The following is a 23,450-nucleotide window of genomic DNA, read 5'->3' on the forward strand; positions in this document are numbered from 1 at the left end:
GTTCTGTTACCATTTACTGTCATGGAAAATATCTTTTAATGGAAGGATGACATGTAATGAATGTAAATATTAAAGCAACAAGGCAATCAAAGGCTGATATTTTGAATAGAGTCATAGCTAAAGTCAAAATGAACCACTCCCTGTGGCACAGCGCTTCTTAGCTGTTTCCTGTTGCATCTGAGTTACATCCTACTATGTTAAGGTCCTTCAGCAGTGGTCTTGTCATCAGGCCACAACTGTTCTTCTGCGGATCTACATTTGTTTTGCAACAGTGATCTTAATCAAGGGGATGAGGGCAGAACAGCATGTTTTCCTTAGCTATGCAATAGCCACTTAGGTCTAATCTACATCATGTGTGACGAATCGTATGGGAAAACACTTCAGAGCGAATCAAGGTGGAGAGAGACAATAGTGCATAGCACGAGAAGCAGAGCCAAGTCACACTCCTATAAATGAGTAATGATTGGATCTATCCATCTATCTATCTATCTATCTATCTATCTATCTATCTATCTATCTATCTATCTATCTATCTATCTATCTATCTATCTATCTATCTATCTATCTATCTATCCATCTGTCCGTCAATCTATCCATATAATGTATTTCTATCATCCTTAAGTTATGTAGTTATTTTTTTTTCAACTGCATTTCATCATGTCATTATTTTTTGTGCAAAATGTACGTAAATATGTTTGGGTGTGAGAGAAACAAAAGAGTGATGAGGCAAACAAGCAGATGAGAAAAGTGGGGCCTTGGCATTTTTATTGTGCTTGTACATTTGAGGATCCAACTAATTAACCAAATAAATCTTGTGGTCGGTTTACACTGCCTGCGATTTGAGCTGCTCTGCTTCCATTGATCGTTGTGGTTCGCCTGGCTGAGCATCACTGACCAGGCAAAAGTGAAATTGAGATATTGCTCATGTTAGAATCTCTCAGAGGGGTGTACTCAACACCAATCCATGCCATTGGTTGTGACGCACAAGGGGTCATGCTAGAGCCATAAACAAGACTTAAAAACGTTGACAATAGAGCAGTTTGATGTTCTTCCACTTTACAAGGTTGTCATTTGATCGTGAGGCAGTGGCTAGCTATAGGAAATCTCTCTTAAGTTTAAACCTACTTGGGTCTCTGTGGATTGAGTGGATTTTTTTTTCCACAAGTCTAAGGTAAACAGCTTTTATTCTTTGTGCAAAATAAAGAACAGCATATTAATAATTCGAGACATGGTTTTTAAAGCAAAGTAAGTCTTATTTGTGTATTTCATGGTTATATTGAGAGATTCATGGTTGGTTATTTTTCCTTACTTGCCATTTGTTTGTGTTGCAAATCTTTGTTTGTAAGCTAGGCATTTTTTAAATTCACTTTGAACATCCTGGTCAATTCCAGAGCTCAATACATTAGACAATGATACATGCACAGAGATCCCAGCGGCTGGTGTGAATAATTAAGGAGAATCAAGCTGTGCAGAGTAAGTGTCCTATCTAAGTTATCTTTCATTGATCATTCAGTGCTTAGACGTTTTCCTCTGCTGGGAATGGAGAATGCTGGTCACTGCCACTTTGTATTGACCAATGGTGAGCTCCTTTGACTGATAAATACTAAGACTAGCAACCAAGCACCTTTAAAGAGGTGCTATGAAAATTGGTTAGTAACAGCTTAGGATATGATTAGTCTTTTACTAGGAGGGCTAGGGTAAGGGTGGATGCTTAATGCACACTTAAAAAAAAAAAAACAGTACAAATGTAGGGCAAACAGATTTTTCAAGCAACGTATCTTGCAAAAGAATTTGTTAGAATTAGATTAGATACAGTGTTCAAAATGAAGACAAAAAATGTTTGGTCACTTCCCGGTTGTCAAACTTTGCGGATAGTTAATGTAATGAACCACACCTGTTGTTACTGTGCTACGACACCTGTGTGAACTTGAGGAGAACTGACTTCATCAATAAAATCAAATAAATGGGGACCAGTTTTGAACTATTTGTTAAGCCAAATTTCTTTACTAAAATACAATGCACAAATTCCTTACCATTACACAAAAACACCAATAATCACAAGGGATGTTGGATTTTGTTTCCAAGTGTTTCTATATCCTAGAATCGGCCACATTTTGCCAACTCACTGATTAGCACCATGACTTATCAGACATTTTTTTGCATAGAATCCAGAGTGTACACCTTCCCCTGTGGTGTGACCAGAAGTACAATATGTTAGCAGTGTGGGAGACCCGGGTTCGGATACCATCTTGAAAGCGTGTTTTGCTTTTGCATAATCAGTGATGAGTGCAATTCTGAAGTTGTAACTGTCCCTCTCAGATAAAATCTTTACTGCACTGATGGTTAGGTTCATGTTTGGGGTTTAGGGGTTCAGGTAATAAAAATTATGTTTATAAAATGCCCCCTCGCTGTATTGCAGCCTGTACAGCTGAAAACAACTTGTGTTTTGGTGCCCCTCCATAGAAAAAGAGCAATTTGGCACTCTTGCTATTTAAGTGCCTTTTGCACAATTAATTATATTTATTGAGAACACTCTCAAAGCCTTTTCTTTTGATACTTGTATCATGACATATTTTGCCAAACATTTTCTCTTACCCGCAGAAAGAAAGAAAACTATTATCAGCTACACAAGAAGAAAAAAAGGAAAAAACTGTTATCTGTGCAAATGCAATTCATACGATAAGGCCCTAAAATCACGCAGAGCATGATCATTTTATGTGGATAATAAGTGACTTTGATTCTGAGATATTCAAAAAGACCAACGCCCTCCTCTTCCTTCAGCGAGAAAAAGCAATCCTCTCTATCAGTATGAGCTAGCCTCTTTCTGACACTGCTGTTTTGAATAACAATTACACCTGCCCGATTCTGTGAGAGGAGTTTCTCTATCTTTTACTCTAACTGTTCATTTCCACACACTTTGATATAAGATTTATTTTAATGTCTGTATTATAAGCATGCTTGTCAGTGGGCCTCCATAGAATGTTTCTACATTTGGATAAAGTGTCTTTGTGAGTGCACATTGAGATATACTGCAATATACTGTATCTGAAAAAAATTATCTCAAGATCTTTAAAATTTTTTATCATATTCAGTATAGGTGGTGGTAGAGTGGGCTATAAAGCACTTAACTGTTAATCAGTTCAATGAACCATAATTGTGTCCTTGAGCAACAGAGACATTGGTTCTTTTATTCACCAAAGTGGCATTCAACTGATCACAATGTATAGTCAGGACATTAATAATGTTACAAATTACAATTTGAAATAAATGTTCAGAACTTCTTAAACTACTTAAAAGAGTTCTCATCAAAAAATCCTCCATGTGCAGCAATGAAAGCTTTGCTGATCCTTGGCATTCTAGCTATCATTTTGACAAGACACTCAAGTAACATTTCACCCCACGCTTCCTGTAGCACTTGCGATCGATGTGGCTGGCTTGTCTGGCACTTCTCATGCACCTTACAGTCTGATCCCACAAAAGCTCAATGGGGTTAAGATCCATAACACTCTTTTCCAACACTCTGTTGTCCAATGTCTGTGTTTCTTTGCCCACTCTAACCTTTTTTCTGTTTCAAAAGTGTCTTTTTCTTCCTATAAGGCCTGCACCCCTGAGTCTTCTCTTTACTGTTGTACATGAAACTGGTGTTGAGTGGGTAGAATTCAAAGAAGCTTTAAGCTGAGGACATGTGAGGTATCTATTTCTCAAACTAGAGACTCTGATGTGCTTATCCTCATGTTTAGTTGGACATCTGGCCTTCCACATCTCTTTCTGTCCTCGTAAGAGCCAATTGTCCTTTTGTCTTTGAAGAATATAGTATGAAATCTTCAGTTTTTTGTCAATTTCAAGCATTGTATAGCCTTCATTCCTCAAAACAGTGATTGACTGACGGGTTTCTAGAGAAAGCTGTTAATTTTCTGCCATTTCTGACCTAATATTGACCTTCAGATCTGCCAGTTTATTGCATACTGAGGCAACTCAAAAACAAACACAAAAACAATGGTCATAATGGTGACAATGACTTAATTTAATGAACCAAATAGCTTTCAGCAGTGTTTGATATAATGGCAAGAGATTTTCTAGTACCATATTAGCAATTTAGCATTATTGCAGAAGGATAAGGTGTTGGAGTAATGGCTGCTGTAAATGGGGCTGGTCTAGATTTGATCAAATAGTGATGGTACTGATTTTTTACATCAGTAATGTCCTGACTATACTTTCTGATCAGTTGAAGGCCACATTGGTGAATTAAAGTACCAATTTCCTTCTGATACTGCAAAATCTGTACATTATTCAAAACTTTTGGCTGCCAGGGTGTGTGTGTGTGTGTGTGTATATATATATATATATACAGCAGTGGCGGCTGCTGGTCTTTCAAAGAGGGGAAGCTCATTTTCGGCCTACATTATAAACTTATTTACCCTATTTTTTGAACTAAATCAATCTTAGGTGTTGATCTGCCCTGCTGTTTAATTCTAATTTTTTCCTCGTAAGGAAGACTTTCAAATGGCTTCGCCAAAATCAGGTCGACAATATTAGCACCGCTCTGCCATCGTGCGCAGTTTCACCCATACTGACGCTAGCCTAGCCTACTGTATGAATGAATGAACGAACGAATCGAACGAACGAACGAATGAACGCTCTAAAACAAAAATATATTAAACTTGGTAAAACTGAAACAAGGAATGTGGTGTATAATTGTGTGAAATGTATTATGCAAATTGACTAGCAATTTCGCCAAACAAATATAAAGAAATAGGTTGCAGCAGTTTGTCTTTCGACTACACTTGAGAAATCCGTGATGGGACTGAGCTGAAATAGCTTCAGTGACTTCTTATAGTACAGATTCGCTGTCAATCAAAAGGAGATGCAGTCTTTCGACAGATCCTCCAATCATCACGCTGAAGCCCGAGTCCGGGCCAGCCCACTCCTCATTCACCCCCAGAGACGCTGAGCGTCCGTGGGCAGGACATAATCGCAGCATTTATCCAATGACCGTCTATTTTCGGAGCACTGAAAAAAACTGTTCATAGCAGCCCCATTGAAGTCAATGGATGCTCGGCTTCAACAGGGAAATGCACTGATGCTACGGGAATGTATGAGAAGTAAATCGAGTCAGCCAACCTGCTATATGTAATGTAGCTGATTCTGAACGAACTCGTCTTCGAGATGAACGTGTTCTAACGCATTTTTAGTCAATAAATTGTTTACACAATAGTACATATTTGACCATTATTTTTTTGACATTATAGGGGAAGCTGAGCTTCCCTTGCAGTCTTAAAGAAATACCCACTGATATACAGTATGGGGCTGATTGTTGGTGGGTGGCGTGTGACACAGATCAGGCTTATGAATCATGGGCCACATTTGAAAAGTTACATTGATTTTATATATATATAAATAAATAACCATACACCTGTGGAACATTTGTTAAGACACTAACAGCTTACAGACGGTAGGCAATTAAGGTCACAGTTATAAACCTTTCTACGTACTCTAGGAAGATGCCCAAGGTCCCTGCTCATCTGCATGAAAGTGCCTTAGGCATGCTGCATGGAGGCATGAGGACTGCAGATGTGGCCAGGGCAATAAATTGCAATGTCCATACTGTGAGATGCCTAAGACAGCACTACAGAGAGACAAGAAGGACAGGTGATCATCTTCGTAGTGGCAGACCACGTGTAAAAAAAACCTGCAGAGGATCAGTACATCCGAATATCACACCTGCAGGACAGGTAAAGGATTGCAACAACAACTGCCCGAGTTACACCAGGAATGCACAATCCCTCCATCCGTGCTCAGACTGTCTGCAATAGGCTGAGAGAGGTTGGATTGAGGGCTTGTAGGCCTGTTGTAAGGCAGGACCTTACCAGACATCACTGGCAGCAACGTCGCCTATGGCACAAACCCACCTTCGCTGGACCAGACAGGACTGGCAAAAAGTGCTCTTCACTGACAATTCATGGTTTTGTCTCACCAGGGGTGATGGTCAGGTTTGCATGTATCATCAAAGGAATGAGCGTTACACCGAGGCCTGTACTCTGGAGCAGGATTGATTTGAAGGTGGAGGGTCCATAATGGTCTGGGGCAGTGTGTCACAGCATCATCAGATTGAGCTAGTTGACATTGCATGCAATCTCAATGCTGTGCGTTACAGGGAAGACATCCTCCTCCCTCATGTGGTACCCTTCCTGCAGGCTCATCCTGACATGACCCTCCAGCATGACAATGCCGCCAGCCATACTGTTTGTTCTGTGCATGATTTCCTGCAAGATAGGAATGTCAGTGATCTGCCATGGCCAGCGAAGAGCCTGGATCTCAATCCCATTGAGCAAATCTGGGACCTGCTGGATTGGAGGGTGAGGGCTAGGGCCATTCCCCTCAGAAATATCCGGGAACTTGTCAGTTCCTTGGTGTGCGAATGGGGTAGCATCTCACAGCAAGAACAGACAAATCTGGTGCAGTCCATGAGGAGGAGATTCACTTCAGTACTTAATGCAGCTGGTATCCACAACAGATATTGACTGTTACTTCTGATGTTTCTATGATTACACTGTTTTGCACTGTGATATTATCATTGTATCTTCTTGTATGTTGTTATTACTGTAGTCTAAGTAAATGCAAGCAGCCATATCACCATGTAGCTCAAGACCGGTTGCCTAATGAAGCTAACCAGGGTTGAGCCTGGACAGTAATTGGATGGGAGATCTCCAGGGAAAACTAAGGTTGCTACTGGAAGAGGTATTAGGGAGTCCATCAGGGGGTGCTCACACTGGGGACTGTGTAGGTCCTAATGCCCCATTATTTTTAGGGGGACCCTATACTGTAAAAAGACATTGTCCATCGGACAAGACATTAAACCGAGGTCCTGACTCTCTGTGGTCATTAAAAATCCCAGGACACTTTTCGAAAAGAGTAGGGATGTAACCCCAGTGTCCTGGCTAAATTACCCCATTGGCCCTTATCAATCATGGGTTCCTAATAATCCCCATCCATTAATTGGCTCTATCACTCCACTCTCTCCTCTCCACCAATAGCTGGGGTGTGGTGAGCGTACTGGTGCACTATGGCTGTTGTCGCATCATCCAAGTGGATGCTGCACACTGGTGATGGCTGAGGAGAGTCCCCTGTTCACTGTGTAAAGCACTTTGAGTGTAGTGTCAGAAAAGCACTATATAATTGTAACCTTCATTCAAATGAGGATCTTACTGTTTTATCGCTATCACACAAGGCCTACCAAACAAATTAATAAGCTACAAAATTATCGCGGTACATGACATATAATGTAATCAATACCACAGGCCTGGGAGGCGGCCACAGGACAAGGACAGGTTCAGGAGGCCTGGGAGGTGGCCACAGGGCAAGGACAGGTTCGGGAGGTCGAACCGTGGGAGGCGGAGCCGTAGGAGGCTCTGGAGGCAGAGCCGAGGGAGGTGGTGGCCTGGAAGGCTCTGGAGGCTAGGCACTGGAAGCCTCTGGAGGTGGAGCCGTAGGCGGCTCAGGAGGCGGGGCCGATGGAGGCGGAGCCGTAGGAGGCTCTGGGGGCGGAGCCATGGAAGGCTCAGGAAGTGGAGCCGTGGAAGGCTCAGGAGGTGGAGCCATGGAAGGTGGTGCCGTAGGAGGCTCTAGAGGTGGAGCCCTGGAAGGCTCTGGAGGTGGAGCCGAGGGAGGCAGAGCCGAGGAGGTGGCGCCGTAGGAGGCTCTGTAGGCAGAGCCCTGGAAGGCTCTTGGATTGAAGCTGAGGAAGGCTCGAGGGGCAGAGCCGAGGAAGGCTCGAGGGGTGGAGCACTGGGAGGCTCGAGAGGCGGAGCCCTGGGAGGCTCGAGAGGTGGAGCCCTGGGTGGATCGAGAGGCGGAGCCCTGGATGGCTCAGGAGGTGGAGCCCTGGGAGGCTCGAGAGGCAGAGCCCTGGGAGGCTCGGGAGGCGCTGGCTCTGGGTCAGTCGAGGCTACAGGTGCTGGGATGGGCGAGACTACAGGCGCTGGCTGGTTGGCCGTGGTATGCGGAGGCTGGAGAGCAGAGGCCTTTCCTTTTCTCCTCCTCCTTCTCCTCCAGGCGGCCGAGACGGGCAACGGTGGATCGCTGACCGTGGCTAGCGTGGGCTCAGGCTCGCTGACCGTGGCTGGCGTGGGCTCAGGCTCGCAGACTGTGGCAGGCGTGGGCTCTGGCTCGCAGACCGTGGCAGGCGTGGGCTCTGGCTCGCAGACCGTGGGTTCTGGCTCACAGACCGTGGCAGGCGTTGGCTCTGGCTCGCAGACCATGGCAGGCGTTGGCTCTGGCTCACAGAACATGGCAGGCATGAACTGGGGAGCGGAAGCCTTTCTTCTCCTCCTCCTCCGGGCGGACGAAGCTGGCAGCGCTGGCTCTTTGACCAAGGCAGGCGTGGGGGTTGGCTTGCTGACAGGCGGGGCAGGCGTGAAGGGACAAGCCATGGACGAATGGAGGGTTACCACTGTGGGAGGAGAGGCAGGGTTCTCCTCGACGACGGCCACAGTGAGTGGCGAGGCGCAGACGAGCAGAGTCTCCTCAATATAATCGTGGAGCGTCCAGCCACGCGTCACCGGTGGCAACCGCTCCTTGAGCGCATTGTTCAGGTTGGCCCGGAAGAAACCCACCAGGCTAGTTCCATACCCTCGCTAGTTCCAGGAAATCATGGATGTGGTCTTCCACAGGACGGTCCCCCTGAATGAGGCTGAGCAGCTGACAGTTGGCTTGTAGAACCGCTAGATCCATTGTTTGGGTCGTTCGTTCTGTAATGATTGCAGGAGGAGGCAGACAAGGAGTTTGGATCTACACGCGGATTTATTAAACAAAAGTGTAAACAAGACAAAACTGGAACAAATGAAACATCAACGGGGGAAACTGAAACTAAAACATGGAGACATCAAAGGAACACGGTCTGGATAAACACGGCAGGATAAACATGGCAAGACAGGCAGCAGAGCGAACATCAGAACAGGGGAAACATCAAAACAGTGGGAACAACAAACGACTAGGGAATGAAGGAACAGCGGGGTTTAAATGCACAGAGACATGATGATAACAAACGACAAACAGGTGCGAACAATGACACAATGATGAGGACCGGAAAACATGGTGACGGTGACACGGAAAACACGGGGCAGACAACAAGGGATCGTAACAGTTTTAGTATGAATCTATGTAGTACACCAGACATTACTGTGATTATAATGATGATTCATAATGATTATTGTCTTAAAACAAAACACTTTAGTGATTATTAGCGTACATCTTAAAATGACCTTCCCTGCAATGGCTGTTTTTGGTGTTAATGAAAATTGAAATTGAGACAAACTGACTGACGGTATGGAGAGTAATAGGACTAATATCAGGAGCAACATGAGATGACAAGTATTAAAAAAGTTGAATTTAATGTACAAATTAATATACTGTATGTGTCCACCAAACAAAATAGATGTTGTCAAGGCAATACAAATTTAGGAAGAACCTGTAAAAGGATAGAACCCACACTGTTAGAGATACCTTGTCTTGTTTCACCGTTGCCCTTTGTTTACCTTTTTTGTCCCTTTTGTTTTCCGTAGTTTTCACTTTTGTCCTTTGTTTAGCTCCACAGTCTCCCTGTTAGCGTTCGTGTTCTCTGTCATTGTTTTCACCTGTCCTCATTAGTTTACCATTGGTTTCTGTTTATTCACCTTGTTATCTTGTTTTGAGTTCTGTTGTTCATTGGTTCCTGTCTTCCCTTGTCAGTGTATTTAAACCCTGTCTGTTTGTTCTATCGTTGAATGTTGTTAGCCCGGTATGTGTTCCCTGCCTGTTTTCTCAGTCTTGTGTTTATTTCCCCATTGAGGGTTTTTCCTTTGTTCCCGAGTTTTCCGTGTACCTGCCTTGTCTGTTTCCTCAATAAAGTTGAACTGCACTTGGATCCGCATCTCCTCGTCTGCCTTCGCTGCCCATTCGTAACAGAACGATAGACCAAACATGGATCCAGCGGTTCTAAAAGCGAGCTGTCAGCTGCTCAGCCTTAGGCAGGGAAATCGTCCGGTGGAGGACCACATCCGCGATTTCCTCGCGATTGCGAGTGCCACCGAATTCCCTGACTCCAACCTGGTGGTTTTTCGGTCGAACCTGAACAGTGCGCTCAAGGAGCGGTTGCCACCGGCAACGCGCGGCTGGACGCTCCGCGCGTTCGTGGAGGAGACTCTGCTGGCCTGCGGTTCACCGTTCACTGTGGGCGTCATCGAGGAGAACCCTGCCACTCCTCCCACAGTGGTAACCCTCCATTCGCCCGTGGTTCATCCCTTCACGTCTGCCTTGCTCAGCGAGCCAGCGCGGCCCTCTTCATCTGCCCGGAGGAGGGAGAGAAGACGGGCTTCCGCCTTCCGGCCCACGCCTGCCCCGGTCTTCGAGCCTGTGCCCACGCCTTCCACGGTCAGCGAGCCAACGCCCACGCCTGTCACTGTGAGCGAGCCTGAGCCCTCGACTGTCCCCGAGCCAGCGCCTGTAGCCTCAAATGTAAATGAGCCAGTGCCGGTAGCCTCAAACGTCAATGAGCCAGTGCCTGTAGCCTCGACCGTCCCTGAGCCAGCGCCTGTAGCCTCGACTGTCCCTGAGCCAGCGCCTGTAGCCTCGACCGTCCCTGTGCCAGCGCCTGTAGCCATGACCGTCCAAGAGCCAGCGCCAGTGGTCGTGCCCGTCCAAGAGTCAGCGCCTCTCGAGCCTCCCAGGGCTCCTCCTCCCGAGCTTTCCAGAGCTCCGCCTTCCAAGCCTCCAGAGCTTTCCAGAGACGGCGCTCTATATAGATAAGACGCGAGAACTTCACCCCTACCGATAACACCCGGGTATGCAGTCGACATTTTAAGCTAGAAGATTTCATCATAACCACAGGACGCCGAAAACTTGTTCAAGGAGCTGTGCCATGTCTTTTTGAGTGGAACAATTTTTGTTTACCTGCGCCAAGGACTGTATTTTTCTCTATGAGCTTCCATATACTGCTTATATATTTTGTAATTTACTATGCTGTTTGTTTTTTGTATCTTGTGATATACCTTTCAGAAAATTGTCTGAAATATTGACAATGTTTACATTTGTCATTTATTGTCTTTTACACTGCCAGGAGGAACACAAATACAAGACACAAGCTGTCATACTACACTCAACAATAACATGGCTCCTATAATTGTAACATTGTGATGCAACGTTTGACATTTTGTATGAGTTAGTAGATAACTAGTCCACATAACTGCACATAATACAGTACTCAACAGTACTTTAATGCTTCTTTGCACTTCTGGTTGTACGTCAACTGCATTTCATTGGCTCTGTACCTGTACTCTGCTAAATGACAATAAAATTTAATGTAATCTAATAACTACTAACACTGAATTCATAATAACAAAAGGTACCTTGTATAGGTTTGTTGTTTATGTACATACATGTGCATTTCTTAAAGAGAACTATTTACATTGATTTTCACACAAACACATGATTTGTACAGTCTGATACAGTAATGCAACATTATGATTGCATAAGGCTCTGCCAGCCACACAGGAGCACTCGACCTCATAGAGCTGAACAGGGGTGGAGTCTTCTAGGACAATCTTTTAAAAAACAAAAAAGTGTGTTATCAGCAGAGATCACAAACTGATCAGATATCTCAAAGTCAAAAGTGCATTTTGCATTATTTTTCAAGTTAGCTACTATGAGTTAGAGAATGAGGTTACTTTAGGGTTAGTAAGAAAGTAAGTAAGTTAAACACAACACAATATAAACAGCAAAGCAACTGTCTCAACAACCAGCTTCTGGGGTTTCATATAGGAATGCTAGGTCTACTAGAACACTAATAGGGCAGGCACGTGTCATCATAGTGTTACCTACTTCAAACGTTTGGCTAGCTAGATAGTTGTCCAAGATGTTCAACTTGTTTAGGTAATTATACATTTGTTTGCCAGTTTAACCCATCATTGCCAAATTGAAGCCCCAGAACAGAACTGGTTGGATCAGACAAACAACTGAACTGTCTTTCATCCTACTCTGATGGTGTGAGGTTTCTCATGTTTCCTCAAAGATCTATGACGGGTAGCACGGATGCTGACTCTCCCTGTCTGTCTTTACTTGATACTGGTGATAACCAAATACTGTCAATACATGTAACTGAACAACACAAGTCATTAGTATATGGGTGATTCTTAGACTATGGGCACTTTTATGTACTTTGTAACCAAAAATGTCATTTTTTAAAAATATGACCAAAGTACAATTGATATGGATTGCAAGAGTAGATTTGTGTAATACTTTTTATATTATAATATTATAATACATTACAATACTTTTTATATTTAGATTATAATATTATTTTTATTTCTAAATTATACTTTTATATTAATTGATTTCATTTAGATGAATGAAAATTCAATTTTGTTGCATCATTTATTGCTTATATTTTTGCCTTGCCATAAGTTGTGTCAGTTATTTACACGCACTGTAACCGTTCATCTGTGAGACAAATCAGTTGTATACATCAAACTCAGCACTACACTAAAAACAGTTGTGGTTATGTTTAATGGCTTTGTGAATTGAGTTTACTGAGTGTGATGAGTTTAATTGTTTTTCTAATAAACATCTCCACTGTTTCTCTACATTCACGTTAATTCATTGTCATTTCCACCACCACCCACATTTTTAAAAAATATTTAAAAAGTTCTCATCACACATTAAAAATGTATCCACAATTTACGAGATCATGCTCTACTTAATATAAAAATGCAAGTCATTTATTTTCTAATAAGCTCTTGCCCAAACCAATATTACATTTCAGAGTGTGACAGGTGTACAGTTCACTGTTTGGTCCTTAGGGCAGTTCATTTATCTCATTGACAAATGTATAATTACTGTACATTGTGGAAAAACTGATAAAACTAGTTACAAAAATGATCCTAGACAATTCTTGACTGACATAAGTTATTCTGTTTTTAAATAACAGCATTGAGATGTGGTGGAAATGACATTTCACTGCTGTTATCTAAAAACAGAATAACTCATAACTTCTTAGTTATGAGACTGACACAGTCTCATAACTTCTCTTGTAATCTAAGTTTGTCCTCTTACAGACCTTAAAACTAGACAAATTATTTAAACTTATGAGACTGTGTTACGTGACTTTTGAACAAGTTTTTTTATTCAACTTCACAAGCCTAAAAGTGCCCCTTGTTGAAGAAACGCCCATACATTTATTCAATGTCAGATAGTAAAATGAACATATAATAAACCACATGTGACCAACAACTAAAATTAATCGTTTAATAAGTATTTTGTAAAGGTTACTTTCTAGCCTAACGTCACCTAGCATCATCGCTAACATTAGGGCTACAGCTAGCTAAAGACATAGCATAACTTACCTTCATAATTGTCAATGAATGAAGAGACGTATATCTTGAAACCCTTTTCCATCTTGCTCTTGGGAGCCGATGATGACGCTTTGAATTATTCGGTGTAAGTCATTTATCGTTATCCTTGGCAGATGTTGAAGGGATCTGGTGTAGAAAGCCATGTTTATCTGGTCCTAGTCTTACCTGACAGTTACCGGCGTCGTCGATGAACCTAACCTAGCGTTAGACCGGAAATACCATCGCCCACCAGTGACGTCTGACAATCATGGAACGTTCGTAAAATCAACTAGCCAATAGAGATTAAAAGAGAGCTGTGCCTGAATCCACTGTTGTCACGGAGATAAAAGCAGTGAATTCCGCTAATATGGTGAGTTGGTTACCTGGCGCTAGGCCATTGAGTTCGCTAGCATTTATGCTAATCGGCGCTAATGGGTGAAGCAATGCAAAGGTGCTAACTGTGTAAAGCTAATGTGAGCCTGCTGTATTCATATGCTAATATGGTAATTAGGCACAATAGGCTAGCGGAATACTGGTTACTACCTGTGAAAGAAACTAATGTTTTTGGTTGTGGGTTATAAAAAGAAATGGTACCTTTACGTTCTGTTGCTAACTATGCTTAGTTGTTAAATAATGATGTAAAAAACTGTGGATTTAATTTTGGTTACTGGAGTTAAGGAGGTAATTTTTTAGTGCATTCTTTCAACTGTTACCGGTGCAGAGGGGATAAATAAGCACGCTAATGCCTTAATGCCTCTAATTTTCAATACTGTAGTTTAAGTTGTAAGGGTATTAATACCAGTTGATGCAGGGCTCTACAGTGCGAGTATTTACGAGCACAGTGTGCGGTTAAAGATTACAAACGTAACCCCCCCCCTTTTTAAGATATTTGTTTAAAAATTACAAAACCCACATTCCACAAGCGGAGTTTTCTGTGATGACGCGGTCCAGTCAGAGAGAGAAAGGTGAACAATGGAAAAAAGTAGCGGTATAGGCGACATTGCATTTTATTTTAAGCGAAAAAGAGAGAAAAGGAGAAAGAGGAATTTGGCGAGGGGGATTCGCAAGGTTCAACTAATGAAGTCTCTTCACAAGGTTTTCCGGAGACGGCTAACGTTAGGGATGCTGAGAGCAAAGCTACCGTGACCACAGCTGTCACTTCAACGTCCACTGTAGCTGGTGGAGGGAGAACATATAGATTCAATGCAAATTGTCTCAAAATGTTCCCATGGCTAGAGTTCGAAAACAACATCATGTTCTGCAAAAATTGTACAGGGCAGAAACAGGTGGGCATCTCGTCCTTCGTGTCAGGAAACCCGCATCTAAAATAGTGATGGGTCATTTGCGAACGAGTCTGTTTGTGAACGTTGGGAGCCGGCTCGCAAATCAGAATCTATTTATACAAATATAAAAAAAATTAAGATATGAATAATCCAAAGGTTTAAAAATAACGAAAAAACAAATAAAATAATATAGGCCTAAATACTCAAGCGCACACATTAGTTCTGACTGTCTGCTCAGACTAAAAGCCTCACATGTTGTTCCTGTCAATCAGACACGCAGTGTCAACCAATGAACAAAAGATGCGTGAGGGAGGGCGGAGCCAACTTATGTTGTTCAGATTGTATTTGAATTGTTACATTTATATGCACTTTGTTTATATACATTGAAAAGTTATACTTTAAATGCACACGTGAAATAACATCCTTCTTTTTTACATTTATTTCAATTTGTGGGATGCTGCAGTTTTGCAAATTATTTATTTTTCTTTGATATGGTGCATTATTCTATTATAAGTAGGCTACTGCCGCTACCTACATGCATACTACGCAGTTTGCGTAGGGCATCAACTCCCTAGGGGGGCACCATCTTACCCTAGGATGGCACCAGAAAGTCCACCGGCTGCCCATACTCGTTCGCTATACGTTATTCAAGGACCAGAAAGCAGTTGCGGAACACAGACAATCACTTCACGCTCATATCACGTGTAGGGCATCACTTTGGCCAGCGGTGGCCCTGTCTATTATGCTGTTCAGACTGTATTCTATTTGAATGGTTAGATTTATATGCACTTTGTTTATATACAATAAGTTATACTTTAAATGCAAATGTTTAATAGTATTATTTTTCTTAACATTCAATGCATTTTTAAATAAATTGTGGTTAAGTTAGTGTGTAATTACATTTAATAATTTAATTTGAATTGTTTAAACACCAATTATGAAAAGAGCCGGAATGCCCATTGCTAATCTGAAAAGAGATAGTGTAGCGAAACATCTCACAGCAGCATATCCAGTGCTCTGGATGAGACCGGAGAAACCATCAAGCTTGGTGTCAGCAGCCTTGAGGAGGCAAGTGCTGCAGTCTGAGGAGGAGAAGAGGAAGCAGCTGAAAATAAAGATAAACATCGCATACTTCATTGTGAAAGAAGAAGAACCTTTCGTCAAATTTGGGCCGCTTATCAGACTCCACCACAAAAACTGAGTTTACATGAATCCCACATATGACAATGTGCGGAGATGATCGGTCAAATTGCTGACATAATGAGAGATCGCTGGCTGACCTCTAAGTATGCCAGACGGTCAACATACAAAAGCAGCTGGACAACTGATATCCTTTGATTTTAGTAGGCATGGGTTCAATGTGTGATTTGGGAGGTATGTGCTGTTCCACAGATGTGTGTCCCTTAGTACACGCACACACACTCAGTATAAATATGTATGTAATAAATTGTTTGTTAATAAACTCTGTATTTAATTTTCACTGTGCTCCTAAATTTCTTTGTATGCTCCTAAATGTTTTCATTTAGGAGCGCATGTACTCCTTGGGAAAAAAGTTAGCGTAGAGCCCTGTGATGAATGTTTACATGCAATTGCATTTTTATTCCTTATACTGCTAAATTTACTAAGGTTCCATAAAACTTTTATAAGAAATGTGTGTTTTTAGGAAGGATGTGATTTCTGATGTAAATGTACTTTTGATACTTGAGAGAAATATATATACTTTTGATACCTGAGAAGAAACACAAGAGCTCTTGTACAACGAGGGAGAGATTATGATATTGCATTATAGGTGTACTGAAATATTATTTCATTTTATTTTCTAGTAGCCTGTAGCAGTCCATTTAATCACTGAATGGTAATTGAGAGAAATGATCTGGCCTTATTTATAGGTCAGGTTTTGGTAAAGAGTTAGAAACATCGTGTAGCTGAGATCCATTCCACGGAGTGATACAGATCCAGACGTCCTCTCAGAGATTTATAGATTCCCTGTCCAGGTGGCTGGGTGGCAAGCCAACCGTGTTTGATTCTGATTTAAGACGGATTGTCAGGATCTCTTTCTTCATCCTTATGATGGTAGGACAAACACTGACATAAACCCAAAAGGGCCCCAACGTTGGTAACTGAACTCTTGTCAACAAAGGCAAGTGGAACTGAGCTCAAAGAAATTTAAAGAAAAGGGATTTATTTATGTGCGCACTTCATTATTTTAGTTTGTTATTTTTCATAACTGTTTTTTTATATGTATGTACCAGCCATATGTAATTAATACACTTGTTACAAACTGTCATTCTGGTGTGGTATTCTTTTTATTGACATTCAATTCTCAGGCTCTTAACAATTTATCGTCTTCTGATTCTGGTCCAAGTTCACATTAATTATAACCTCTAAGACTACTTTAGACTACTACACCTATTTACATTATTACTACCTTGTAATAAGGCTTACAGATGGCTTAAATGTGATTGGCTAGGAATTACCAAACTAATGGTGCAATGATGTACAGCTGCTAGACTTCCCGCTAGAACTACCCTGCGCTTACATTAATGTGATCACACAAATGTATTGTTTTTTTTATCTGTTATTTGATCCCTTTAATTTGTTTAGAATGTGCATGTGTATTACATTACACTCTAAACCCGAACAGTACTACTAACTTATAAACATTATCGGTGTAGCAATCAAAACCAGTTATTTAGTTGACCCAACAATAAAATTCTACGTTTTCTTAATGAGTAATGATGTTTTAATTTTATTTGAGCCTATGCTTTTGACTAAACATTTCCAGCAACATAATGGATACTGATCGGTTGAGATTTGGGCCAGGTATGGCCCATTCGTGGCCCTTGTCTGAAATCCAATGTTCAAGCCAAATCTACGCCCTTGTAAAACATCCATCCCTTACACACTTTTGGCTTCTAGCGGGTGAGGCTTTTCAAACAGATAAGCAGTAGCACAGAGCAGGAAAGTACAGTAAAGCACCGTGAGCGAGAGTGTTACAAGCTAGGACAGTTTATTTTGAACAAGAACGTGAATGCTCATGGAATTTAACGTGGGAGTACAATTCCGAACTGATGCATATTGATATAAAGGAAAGCCCGTCTGTGCACGCGATGGTGCGAAGAACCGGATGGTGGGAAAAAAAATTATGTTCAGTGAAAAGTCAAAAGAAGATCACAAATGGATGTAATTGTAACTAAATCAGATGTTATTAATAAAACATGGTAACACACTGCGTGGGCATTTTTTGCCCACATATAAAAAATGTAATGGATATTTTTGTCAATTTCGGTGGCATTTTTGCCTGAGTCCCTGTTAATTTCTGACACTATTGATGTTGTACCTTTCTAAGGTATTTACAAAGTTTGTTTTAGACATATAGTAGCAAGTAAACAAGATATCTTATATAAGATATGCTACCTTAAAAATAAGTGAAGTTTGATCAGTGTTTAAATGCCTTCAGACAGTTCCCTCATACCTGAATGAACGGCTCCTTTCCAGCATGAAATGAAGTATTCAGAAAATCACTTATTACAGTTCTTGTATAGCAGGACTCTTCAACTACTTCCTTGTGGGGGTCAGATTATCCAGATGAAAACTTAGCCGGGTCCAAAAGAATTCCTGTATTAGCATTAGCTAACACTTTCATTGCATGTAACATGTTACTTAAAAAACCCTTAATACAGTGCATTTATTTATATTAAAATAGTCACATGGTAAAGTGTATATTGAATTATAATTTTTTAAGGTCTGGCCATATATTCCTTCATAATATCTGGCTGAAGAACAAACATGACATATTCTTCACTAACAAATATTATAATTTTTTTTACTTTGGAAAAACAAAACAAAATAAACAATTTAACATTTTAGCGCTATTGTTTACAAATTATTTATTACATTTCTTTTTTTAGTACAATTTGTAAAGAGCCATAATTATTTTTGTAACCCTCCTATTGTTTTCGGGTAATTTTTGACCCAGGAGAAGCCCTTTCACAACATCAAACCACATAAAACAATGGTCATATAAAAATGGCATGTTTACTTAAGAATGCATTTAAATTGAATTTCCTTTTTTGAAATAAAACAGATAAAATGTCTATTCTTCCATTTTCTCTATAAAGTATCATCCTTTTCAGTGAGGAAAAAAATAGTCCTGCAAATATTGTGAATTTGCACACAATAGCAGTGGCGGCTGCTGGTCTTTCAAAGAGGGGAAGCTCATTTTCGGACTACATTATAAACTTATTTACCCTATTTTTTGCACTAAATCAATCTTAGGTGTTGATCTGCCCTGCTGTTTAATTCTAATTTTCTCCTCGTAAGGAAGACTTTCAAATGGCTTCGCCAAAATCAGGTCGACAATATTATCACCGTCTGCCATCGTGCGCAGTTTCACCCGTACGACACTAGCCTAGCTTACTGTATGTATGAATGAATGAATGAACGAACGCTCTAAAACAAAATATATTAAACTTGGTAAAACTGAAACAAGGAATGTGGTGTATAATTGTGTGAAATGTATTATGCAAATTGACTAGCAATTTCGCCAAACAAATATAAAGAAATAGGTTGCAGCAGTTTGTATTTCGACTACACTTGAGAAATCCACGATGGGACTGAGCGCGAAATAGCTTCAGTGACTTCTTATAGTACAGATTCGCTGTCAATCAAAAGGAGATGCAGTCTTTCGACAGATCCTCCAATCATCACGCGGAAGCCCGGAGTCCGGGCCAGCCCACTCCTCATTCACCCCCAGAGACGCTAAGCGTCCGTGGGCGGGACATAATCGCAGCATTTATCCAATGACCGTCTATTTTCGGAGCACTGAAAAAAACTGTTCAGAGCAGCCCCATTGAAGTCAATGGACGCTCGGCTTCAACAGGGAAATGCACTGACGCTACGGGAATGTATTGAGAAGTAAATCGAGTCAGCCGACCTGCTATATGTAATGTAGCTGATTCTGAACGAACTCGTCTTCGAGATGAACGTGTTCTAACGCATTTTTAGTCAATAAATTGTTTACACAATAGTACATATTTGACCATTATTTTTTTGACATTATAGGGGAAGCTGAGCTTCCCTTGCAGTCTTAAAGAAATCCCCACTGCACAATAGCCAGTGCAGGAGCCAGAACAAGCTGAGTTGATGCTGTTCGTGCTGTTATAGTTTTTTCCAAGCCCTGCAGACCCTGAACAGATGAGACACGATCGTTTTACACTTCAAGACTAGTGAATAAATGCAAACTTTTCAGCTCATTTTCTTTGAACGTTCAGTTTTCATAATTGATTGCTTTTGTTGCCTAATGTGCATATACAGTATGTGCTGACAACATTTCTGTCACAACTGCAGTGATTATTTTATATGTCTGTAGATTTGACCGCCCTCCACACAATTAATTTTATATAAATGCATTTGATAGAAAAAGACGCTATCAAATGTTCACCTAAACGGTGTAATCCATGTTTAGCAAAGCAGTGTAACTAAACTATCGCCCAGGAAAGCTTAAATGCCCGCTCTGTTCTGGACATCTGGTGTCTGCTGAATGCTGTTACACATGCCATTGAGCATTGTTCAACTCACTGCTGACTGCTGAGTCTTGCACATATGAACGCTGAGTTTTGCACAGAGAGCACTCAGGTATTTCAGATGGTGAGATTATTTGATAAAAAATCAGTTGGAGGGCCAGACAAAACTGATTGGTGGGCCGGATTTGCCAGTGGGTAGCCAGTTGACTAGCCCTGTTGTATAGTGACAGGGCAGAAAGTCTTGGAGAAGCTAGAGAAGAGAGGACACCAGTGGCAGTTTATGAGAGCTGCTGTGCTCATTATGCTGTGCCCTGTGGGCTTCTGTCATGCCATGCCACGCACAACGCATTTTAGTTTATAAACAGATTTAGCAGTTATAACTTTCGGCGTCCCAAAAACTGAGAAATACTGTATTATGTATTTGTTTTTGTACTTTGTGAAAAAGAATTGTAGCAAAGTTGAATTCTTCCTTTTTAATCCACTCAAGTAAAAGTACTATTATTTATTTATCCCAAAAGAAAGTTGAAAAATGTACTCAAGTACTGTAACGAGAGTAGTTGTAATTTGTTAATTTATAGCAGAGGCGCCTGCAGCGGTATGGCTGTATGCACAGTGCATACCTCGAGAAATATTTTCTCGGAGAATATTTTAGCAAACATGAAGTGTGTCCCGTACTGATGTTGTCAGTTTAAAAGCGATGCCCAATTTGCGAATTAATCATTCTATTGAGTCGGTTCTTTTTAGTGAACTGGCTAAACAGGCTTGAAAAATGGTCTGAATCGATTCATGATTCATCCAGTTAGTTCGTTCGGACTGCTCTCTAATGGAATCATTTTGAGCGGTATCTCGCTCCTCAAAACAGTATAATGATATTTAATGACAGAGAGAACAAACAGTGCTGAATAAAGTTAATATATACATACAATCTACTGAAACTAAAGACTGCCTTTTTGAGAGCTAACTTTGAGAAACTTCAGCTTGTTCAGTGTCATGTGAATAAGTGGCTGTTCAAGCCAAATGGGTTTTTGTGTCTACTCACGCTTTTTCATTCTTTTACCATATAAACATTCATAGATGTGTCTTTTGACAACTGTGTCATGTTTCACTGGGTTTTTAGCCTCAGCTAGTTTAGATACCATGTTTAGTATGCCCCCGGACCCCACTAGATTTAAGTGTATATCTTAGTGTATGTCCTGTGCATACCCTCAGATAAAATCCTGCAGGTGCCCATGCTTTCCTCCTCTGGTTAAGAAGATGCAGTCCCAGTGGGAGACAAAAAAAATTATTTACAAAAAGAAATGGAATTCATAAATTCACACCTAGTGTGAAGACACAGTTGATGCCCAGGACAAAATTGAGTATTTTGAAGTCTATGTGGTATTTGTGACTATGTGGTATTTCAAAAACAGAATATCAATATACAATAAGTGTAAATAGCACATCTTGTTGGTAAAGGGAATTTATACTAACTCCACCCACCTTTGCTTAGACCAAGCCTGAAGACAGTCACGCCAAATTTCTTAGGGGTAAACTGCTGGCCAAATATTCCGTGGGATAAGAGAACAGAGAATGGGTGACTATTTGCGCTCTATTGGTCTAGTAGTGGATACAGACAAGTTTATGACAAATTGTGCCCCCACGTGTCACCAAGTAGGTATAGCTGCAGGCCAGAGACCTCCAAATGGGGGTGGAATCTCCAAAAGTGAGGGGTTAATCCATAAGGGGCGTGGTTAACAAAAGGGGGTTGCGCATACTCCAAATGGGGGCATCACTAAGGTTAGGCAAAGGGTTAGGTAAAGGGCTCCCTATTTCTTTAATGGCAGTTTGGAGCAATGCCTGTAGCTATATCCTTCTCTGTGTTGCTGTGGTAGTTCAGAGTGTTAAGATGCTGCGATCGGGGTTTGAATCCCACCTTGTGTCATACTTTTCCCCTTGTATGCACTCTTAATATTTCCTATAATACCACTTATGATAATAATTAAAAGTGATTCCTCGCAGTAATTTGGTCACAGTAAAGGTCGGGGAGTTGAGAGAAGGATTTGCTATGGGTAAAATTAACCATGGTTTTACTGCAGTAATATGTAGTAACCTTGTTATTTGGTGAAATCAATACTTTTGATGCAATGAACCATGGTTTCACAACAGGAATATGCTGTTAATATTGTAACCATGTTTGTGGTTACTATGATTTTACAGCAAAATACTATGGTGATCCTAAGGTGAATTTAGTAAAACTATGGTTCATTTTTGTAAGGTATTGTTAGGTTTAGGCAAGGGGTTGGTGTAGGGTATCAGAGGGACACTAAATAAACACAATACAAATGCTGCAATGATGGCACCATACTATATGTTAGTATTTAAACAGGGGTGTAATACTATATGCCACTAACAATATTTGCACTTAGTGTAAATCTATCACTATTTGCACTTAGTGTAAATCTATCACTATTTGCATTTAGTGAAAATATATTGCTATTTTCTCATAGTGCTAATATTCTCTGCCATTTAAAAATTATTATGTACCTCTCCTGGGTCAAAAATTACCCGAAAGCAATAGGAGGGTTACAAAAATAATTATGGCTCTTTCCAAATTGTACAAAAAAAAAGAAATGTTAACATTTTTGTGTCTATGCGCCAAAATGTAAATCATTATATTAAACAGCAATATTTTCAAATTTTTTACTGATATATTTTCCTTTTTTGAGTGATGACCATAGGCGCAGGAAAAATTTTTTGGCAAGGGGTGCTGCATTTTGGGGGATACAGTACATATGTAAAATGTGTACGAAATATACTTTTTTACATAATAAAAAAATAAATACTGATGTAATTATAGTCCCGAGCAAGTGAACAGTCAGTTCTTTAAATTCATGTGTTGGAAGCAGGGAAAATGGGCAAGTGTAAGGATCTGAGCAACTCTGACAAGCAATGCTGACTGGTCAGAGTGCCCATGCTGGCCCCTGTCCACTGTCGAAAGCACCTACAATGGGCACATGAGCATCAGAACTGGACCATGGAGCAAAGGAAGAAAGTGGCCTGGTCTGATGAATCATGTTTTCTTTTAGATCATGAGGATGGCCGGGTGCGTCTGTGCACTATGGGAAGAAGGCAGGCCGGTGGAGTGTGATACTCTGGGCAATGTTCTGCTGGGAAATCTCGGTCCCTTCATGTGGATGTTATTTTTAAACGTACCACCTACATAAATACTGTTGCAGAGCATGTACACCCCTTCATGGCAACTGTATTCCCTGATGGCAGTGGCCTCTTAAAGTAGAATAATG

This window comes from Xyrauchen texanus, chromosome 17, assembly GCF_025860055.1.
Source record: "Xyrauchen texanus isolate HMW12.3.18 chromosome 17, RBS_HiC_50CHRs, whole genome shotgun sequence".
Lineage (NCBI taxonomy): Eukaryota > Metazoa > Chordata > Actinopteri > Cypriniformes > Catostomidae > Xyrauchen > Xyrauchen texanus.